Below are 8,104 nucleotides of genomic sequence, written 5' to 3'. Positions count from 1 at the left end.
ACCGTTCAGTGGTTAAGAGCACTGACTGCTCTTGCAGAGGACCGGGATTTGTTTCCCAGCATCCATATGGTGGTTAACAACCACCCCTAACTCCAGATCTAGGTGATCTGATATCCTCTTCTAGCCTCCACAGGCACTGCACACATGTGGTACAGTTACATATATGCAGGCAAAACACTCATACACACAAAATTAAATAAATAAATAATAAAAATTTAAAGAAAAATACATCATGAGGACTGGCAAGGTGGCTCAGTGGGTAAAGGTGCCGGTTGCCAAGCCTGGCAACCTGAGCTTGATCCCTGGTCTCCATATGGTGGAAAGAATGACTCCTACAAGTTATCCTCTGACCTAGGCACACATGCACAAACATACACACACCATTGTGTGCACGCACATCCATGCATACTCAAATATAAACACATAAATCTATTTCTTAAAATTAAAAAAATCATGACATCATAAAATTCTAGGACGGTGTGAAACGTATAAGAATGAAGCATGTCGACTCTGCGAGCCTGCTCCTCAGCATCTGCTTCCAACCTGCAGCCTCTCCACAGTCACTGCCGCCATGAGGGAGATCGTGCACCTGCAGGCTGGGCAGCGCAGCAACCAGACTGGCACCAAGTTCTGGGAGGTGATCAGCGACGTGCATGGCATTGATCCCACTGACACGTACCACGGGGATAGAGACCTCCAGCTGGAGCGCATCAGCGTGTACTACAACGAGGCCACCCGTGGCAAGTATGGTGCCCTGCGCCGTGCTCGTGGACCTGAAGCCCGGCACCTTGGACTCTGTGCGCTCGGAGCCCTTCAGGCAGATCTTTAAGCCGGATAACTTCGTCTTCGGTCAGAGTGGGTCTGGGAACAACTGGGCCAAGGGGCACTACACAGAAGGTGCAGAGCTGGTTGACTCAGTGCTGGACGTTGTGGGGAAGGAGGCTGAGAGCTATGACTGCCTGCAGGGCGTCCAGCTGACCCACTCCCTGGGTGAGGGGACTGGATCTGGGATGGGTACCCTCATCATCCGCAAGATCCAGAAGGAGTATCCAGACAGAGTCATGAACACTTTCAGCGTGGTACCCTTCCCCAAAGTGTTGGACACAGTGGTTGAGCCCTATAATGCTACCTTTTCAGTCCACCAGCTTGTTGAAAACACAGATGAGATCGATTGCATTTTTAAGGAAGCTCTCTATGATATCTGCTTCAGAGCCCTAAAGCTGACCACACCCACTTAGGGTGACATGAATCACCTCGTGTCTGCCACCGTGGGGTAACCACCTGCCTGCGAGTCCCTGGCCAGCTAAATGATGACCTTGGAAGCTGGCTGTGAATATGGTGCCCTTCCCCCGCCTGCACTTCTTCATGCCTGGCTTTGCCCCCTTGACCAGCCAGGGCAGCCAACAGTACTGTGCTCTGACAGTGCCTGAGCTCACCCAGCAGGTGTTTGACACCAAAAACAGGATAGCTGTCTGTGACCCCTGCCATTGGTGCTACTTGACAGTGGCTGCCATGTTCAGGGGTCACATGTCCATGAAGGAGGTGGATAAACAAATGCTTAATGTCTAAAACAAGAACAGCAGCTACTTTGTTGAGTGGATCCCCAACAATGTGAAAAGAGCTGTCTGTGACATTCCACCTCAGGGGCTAAAATTGTCTGTCACTTTCATCGGCAACAGCACAGTCATCCAGGAGCTGTTCAAACACACCTCGGAGCAGTTCACAGCTATGTTCTGGCATAAGGCTTTGCTGCACTGGTACACCGGTGAGGGCATGGATGAGATGGAGTTCAGTGAGGCTGAAAGCAACATGAAAGGCCTGTTATCTGAGTACCAGCAGTACCAGGATGCTACAGCTGAGGAGGAGGGAGAGTTTGAGGAGGAGGCTGAGAAGGTGGCCTAGAGCTGTCTCAGCAGCTAAAGCATGATATCAGTGTGAACTCTTTAGCCTGTCTGCTAGCCATGCTCACTGTGCACTTGTTGTCCTGTCCCAACATCACTTGTACAGATACCACCATCAAAGCAATTTCATAGTGGAAAAAAAAAAGAATAAAGCATGTCCTGTTACTCCTACACATCCTAGGGTGGAGCCCCTTCTGTGCACTACCCCAGTGTCTGCCCAGCCTCTGCCTCTGTTTTGCCTCCCCACGTCCTTGCCCACATCTCTCTCCCAGGATAAATCAGTACCACTCTCTGAATTAGAGGCTGTACCTCTGCAGTGGAGCTGTCTCCTGCCTTCTTAGCCTTTCCACTCTAACTTCCAAAAGATGACTCTTTGGACCCTCTGCAGATTCTAACTCTACAGCATTAGCCAGAGTGGAGACCATGCAGACACAACGACAGCAAGTGAGTGCCTTGAATGCTCATTCTTTTACTTAATAACTGTGGGCTTGGGCTGCTCACAGCTTGTCAGTCTCTCTTGTTAAAATTTGTATACTGGGGTTGAGGAGGTGGCTCAGCAGGTAAAGGTGCTAGCCACCCAAGTCTGACAACTTGAGTTCACTCCCTGGATCGTAAGTAAAAGGTGAATGTAGTGGTTCACATCTGTAATCCCAGCATTCTTATGGTAAGATGGAAAATAGAGACAGGAGAATCTTCTGGAAGCTCTCGACCTAGCTAACTTAGAGAATGCAGCACAGCAGAAACAAAATGGAAGATAAGAGTAGACTCCTGAAAGTTGGTCTTTGACCTCTACACACTCTCTGTGGCACCCATGTTCCTGCATTCATGATTCATGTATGTACACGCCCACATGATTAAAATATTGTGTACCTGAATCAAAACATTACATTATATTTCATAAACATGTGGATGGAATTATGTATTATGTCCATTAAAAATAAAGCTAGAAAGTCAGGCATATGGCACATGCCTTTAATCCCAGCACTTGGGAGGCAAAGGCAGGAGAATTTCTGTGAGTTCAAGGCCAGCGTGGTCTACATAGGGAGTTCTAGGCCAGCCAGGACTATATACTGAGACCCTATCTCAAAACAAAGCAAAACAAAACAAATTTTAAAATGCTTAATGGGGAGAAAAAAATGCTCATGTCCATGAGTGTTGAGTGTTGAAAAACTCAGTGCCAGGGTGTCCTGGTTTCCCTCCTGTTGCTGTGATAAGTTACCCTGACAAAACAACTTATAAGAGAAAAGGCTTATTTTCGCTCACAATTCCAGGTTACAGACCAAAATAACAAGAAGTCACAGAGACAGAAGATTGAAAGAATTGGTCCTATCACATCCACAGTCAACAGTAGAGAGGACTGTTCATTCCTCTCTACTCTTAACTATAAATTCGATGTGAGCATGCTTGTGCTCAGCTTGCTTTCTCCACTCATACAATTCAGGATACCTTGCCTAGGGAATTGTACCACTCGCAGTGGGTAGGTCTTCTCACCTCAATTAACATAATCAAGATAATCCCCCACAGACATGCCCCTAGGCTAACTTAAGCTAGACAATTCTTCATTGAGAATTCCTTCCCAGGTGATGCTACATTGTGTCAAGTTGACAAAACCAACCATCACACAGAGGAAAAGACATAGGAGGGTGACTGATTCTCAAGGAAACAGAGTGATTGTGAAAATCATTATTGTTATTTGACTTTTCATCTCAGCAGGACTCAGACCTCTTCAAGGGCAAGACCAGAAACTATCTCAGGGCATTATATACAAAAGGCCCCCAGTAAAGTTTGGTTAATCATACATGAACATACCCAAAGAGGCCATCCATGAGAATAGGACATGCATCCTTGGCAGGTGAAGTGTTAGAGTAATAAATTTCAAATTACTAGGAGGTCACTTCTTAGACTGCACCTCAAAACCCTTTCTTTCTCTTTCTCTCTCTCTCTCTCTCTCTCTCTCTCTCTCTCTCTTTATCTTTTTGAGACAGGGTCGCCCTGTAGCCCCAAACTGGCCTGGAACTTGCTATGATGAAGACCAGGCTGGCCTCAAGCTCACAAAGATCTGACTGCCTCTGCCTCCCAAGTGCTGGGATTAAAGGTGTGTACCACCACACCTGGCTCCTTTCACCTTGGAGTGCCTTGGAGCTCCCCTCCCTCCCGTGGTGCTAATTTCCTCAGAATTTCTGGTTACTTTCTCCATCTTAAAAGCATTTCTGGGCTGGACAGATGGTTCAGCAGTTAAGAGCACTGGCTGCTCTTGCAGAATGCTCTTGCAGAGGATCTAGGTTTGATTCTCAGCACCCACATGGTGGCTAACAACCATCTGTAACTCCAGTTCCAGGGGATCCTACACCCTCTTCTGACCTTCGTGGGCATTACACAACACAGGTGTACTTACACTCATACACATAAAATTAAAAAACAATAATAAAATATTTTTTAAAAAAACATTTCTTAGCCCTTTGGATGGTTAAGGCTTCTAAGAATAAGGAAGTCATCTTACACTTCCTAGCATACACCCTAGTTCAATGCCTCACCTCAGCTCGAATCTCTATAAATGGGTGAAAGGACTGGGTTGTTTGACATATAGCATCCACAATAGATTTGCAAATTCTTTGTACCATTAAGATAATACCTAAAGTTATTAGTTTTGAAATCAGATATCCAAAAGCTACATGGTGGGGTAAGAGTAGTACCCACCTAGAGGGTCATATTTAGGCTCAAAAATGACTATTCATGTAAACAGCTTAGTTAGCCAAGCCCCCAAGAACTTGTAAGCAGTCAATAAATCTTAGCTATGGAAATGGATTCACTATGAATCTAATGAAGCTTAAGCATCAGGCCCTGTGCTTGTTAGTTTTAAATGCCAATTTGACATAATCTGGAATCACCTGGGAAGAGAATCTGACTGAAGAATTTTCTAGACCAGGTTGACTTGTGGGTATGTCTGTGGGGGATTGTCTCAATCGCTGATTGATGTAAGAAGACCCAGCCCATTATGGGTGTCGCTATTCTCTAGGCAAGGGGCCCTGAACAGTGTAAGAAAAAAGAAAGCAAGGATCCATGTATTTATCCCCTCTCTGCTCTTAACTGTGGATATAATGCTTTAAGTTCCTGCCTTTGACTTCCTTGTAATGATGAACTGTCACCTGGAATTGGAAGCCAAGTAAACCCCTTCTTCCCTATGTTGTTTTTTGTCAGGGTATTTGTCACAGCAACAGAAATGAATCTAGAACACATCCCTCCTAATCATGGCTTAGGAACAAATAGGAGGATGCTTAGGTGTTTTGCACACACCACCATTGGTTTCCAATTTGAGTTCTTCATCACTCCTCCCATTGGATCAGATGGTGTAGGAGTAGCTACTTGAGATCTGAATAGGGGGAAGTTAGAGTGAGGATACAATGAAGTTTTGTTTAGGGGCGTGCAGCCCCTTCCAACACAGCTATACTAGCCACTACCATTGCAGGGCAGAAATAGCTTTGAGGGAAGGTAGCTGGGGGATGTAGCTCAATTGGTAGCATGCTTGCCTAGCATGTTCTACCCTCAGTACCCCATAAACTTGGCATAGTGGTGCATTCCTACAATTCCAGCACTCAGGAAGTGGAGGCAAGAGGGTCAGAAGTTCAAGGTCATCTTTGACTACATAACAGGTTCAAGACTATCGGGGGCTACATGAGACTCAGAAAAAAAAGGAAGAGGATCGGCTTCAGGATCCTGCTGTCTTCTGGGCTGACTTATCCGGTGTTGTGTCTGGCCTGGGGATCTATTGTGATGTTGCAAGTCAGTCCGGTACTCAATGGCTTCAAGCAACAGCAATCATTGCGTTTTCTTACACCCCCAAATGGCTAGAGTTGGCAGAGCAGCTGGGAGCACTTCATGCAGCACCAGCTGGAGTGAGCACCTGACATATCATCATAGATCCATTTATATAAAAAGAAAGAGGACAAGGCCCTGCTTCTCAACAGGAGGAAGGCAGTGTTCCACCCTAAGGAGAGCATTCGGGATAGGAGACCAGGTTGCCATCACTGTGAAAAATATAATCTTCCACAGAGTCCTCTGACTGCCATCCCCTGAGAAGATATTCCGTGCGAGGAGGAATATATAGAGAGCCAGTCTGGAAATTCTTCCCATCATCTGATGTGGAAGATCACAAGTGACAAACCTCATTGGCCTCCATGCTTCGTCAAAGTGGAAATTTGCTTCCATCAGGAATATAGTCAGGAATACAGAATATGCAATTAACAATGCCCCATATATTTTGATTTCCTTTCTGACAGGAACTGCACAAAATAGGATTTATGGAAACTCGTGTGTTTTTTGGGCACAAAACTGTAACAGTCCTATCAGCACAAGTTGCAGTCTGTTTGGAAAGTGATACATTTTATGCATCCTGGGGTTTCAGATTTTTATCTCTGCGTATCTGACACATCTGGCCCTTGTGGGTGGGGGTCTGTTGGATCTAGAGAAAATTGGCACACAAATTTGCTACCAATGCAGCAAAATGGCCTGAAGAAGCAAGTGCCCCAGTGGCAAAATCATGAAGGGGAGGGGGGCCTCAGCTGTTAAGGGCACTTCCTGCTCTTGCAGAGGACCTGAGTTCAACTCCCAGCACCCATGTCAGGCAGCTCACAACTGCCTATAACTCCAGCTCCAAGGAATCTGACGCCTTGTTCTAGACTCTGAGGGCACTTGCATATACATGGATACATCCACATAATTAAAAAACAACACTTCTAAATAAATCTTTAAAGAGTCCCCCAGAACGTCTAATCTTCAGACCCCACTGTGAGTCACAACTGACTCCCATTGGCCATTGGAATGGACATCATCCCGATGATAGTACAGACTGTGCAGATGGCAGTTCACAAATGTAAGGAGATGGTTGTGAAATACCAATCTCCCAACTCACAAGCATCCTTCTCCTGTCCTCCTTCATCTCCATAGGCCAGAGTTATAAGAGCTTGCTTTAGCCTACTCTGGAGGCCTTGACCAAGAACCACAGGCTGAGGAGCTGTGACTACAGGCATCTCACAATGCTAGAGTTCAATGTCAACATGGCTGTGAACTTTTTCCCAAGGCCTCTCTCCTTGGCTTGCACAAGATAGTTTTCTCCCTTTGTCCCCATACCCTCCCTCTGTGTGTGCATCCTCTGATCTCCTGTTTTGTTTCTTATTACATTCATTTGTGCGTGTGTGTATGGGTGGGCACATGAGTATGCCATGGCTCTTATGCAGAGGACAACTCGTGGGAGTTGGTTCTCTCCTTCCATGAGAGTCCTGTAGATCAAATTGAGTTCCCTGGGCTTGGTGGCAAGTACCATTACAGGCTGAACCATCTCACAGCCCAACCTCCTGTTGTTATAAGGACACCAGTCATTTCAGGTTCAGGCTTGTCATTCACAATCTCATTTTTATTTAAGTAGCTCTTTCGAGACCCCATCTCCAAATACAGATGCTCTTCAACTTGTGTCTGGACAAGTGGATAATACAATGGGGGAAATGGCATTACTGAACCGAGCCTACCACGCTGCCTGACTTAGCAGCTGAGCCACATTGAAACTTCCAGTCACCATCCTCTCCACCCTCCACCCCCATCACTTGCCATCGCACTGGGTTTGGCATCACCAGAGAGGACCAGATTGCCCACTGCTTGCTTAGAAGATCCAAACTCAACATTCAAAGCAGGCTTTCCCCTGAAGGCATAGTGCATTTGACCACCGTGAACTAACAAACTTCCAGGTGGAACCATCCAAGGCAGGGAACACTCATGTTTGGGATCCTGAGGGTTAGGACTTCAACATGTGAGTTGTGGTGGGAGACATAACAGGGCCCAACCATGGTTCCTCTGAGTCATCAGGAGCTCCGCCCTCTTTAGATCAACCTGTGTGGGTTAGGAGGCCTGGTCAGGGGAGCCTGCCTCCTGGTGGTCTGGTATGAGAATTACAACCTTCCTTAGCACTGAGCACAGGGGCCTTTGGGTACTTAGTCTAAGAAACTAGAAAGCACTGACTTTGGAGTCCCACCCCAGGGAAGAAACACCCTGGACACACATGAGGAGGGCTTTTCGGCTCAGGGCAGGCTCTGGGTACTACCTTCATCTGCAGGACCTCAGGCGGGGCGGGCAGCTCTCAGGAAAACCTTGCCAGGCTTCCCACTAGGTAGATTGAATGTTTACTGTCTTCCCGGGTGACTTCTGTCCACGCT

General features: G+C 46.6%; 1 pseudogene; it reads left to right on the top strand.

The window, feature by feature from the left end:
• Nucleotides 1-571: 571 nt before the first annotated feature.
• LOC103741945 lies at nucleotides 572-1,902 on the top strand (annotated as a pseudogene).
• Nucleotides 1,903-8,104: the final 6,202 nt, after the last annotated feature.

Source organism: Nannospalax galili, unplaced genomic scaffold (genome assembly GCF_000622305.1).
Source record: "Nannospalax galili isolate Female #2095 unplaced genomic scaffold, S.galili_v1.0 scaffold270, whole genome shotgun sequence".
Lineage (NCBI taxonomy): Eukaryota > Metazoa > Chordata > Mammalia > Rodentia > Spalacidae > Nannospalax > Nannospalax galili.
The sequence above is the reverse complement of the archived record's forward strand: the minus strand, read 5'-3'. Positions and strand labels throughout refer to the sequence as shown.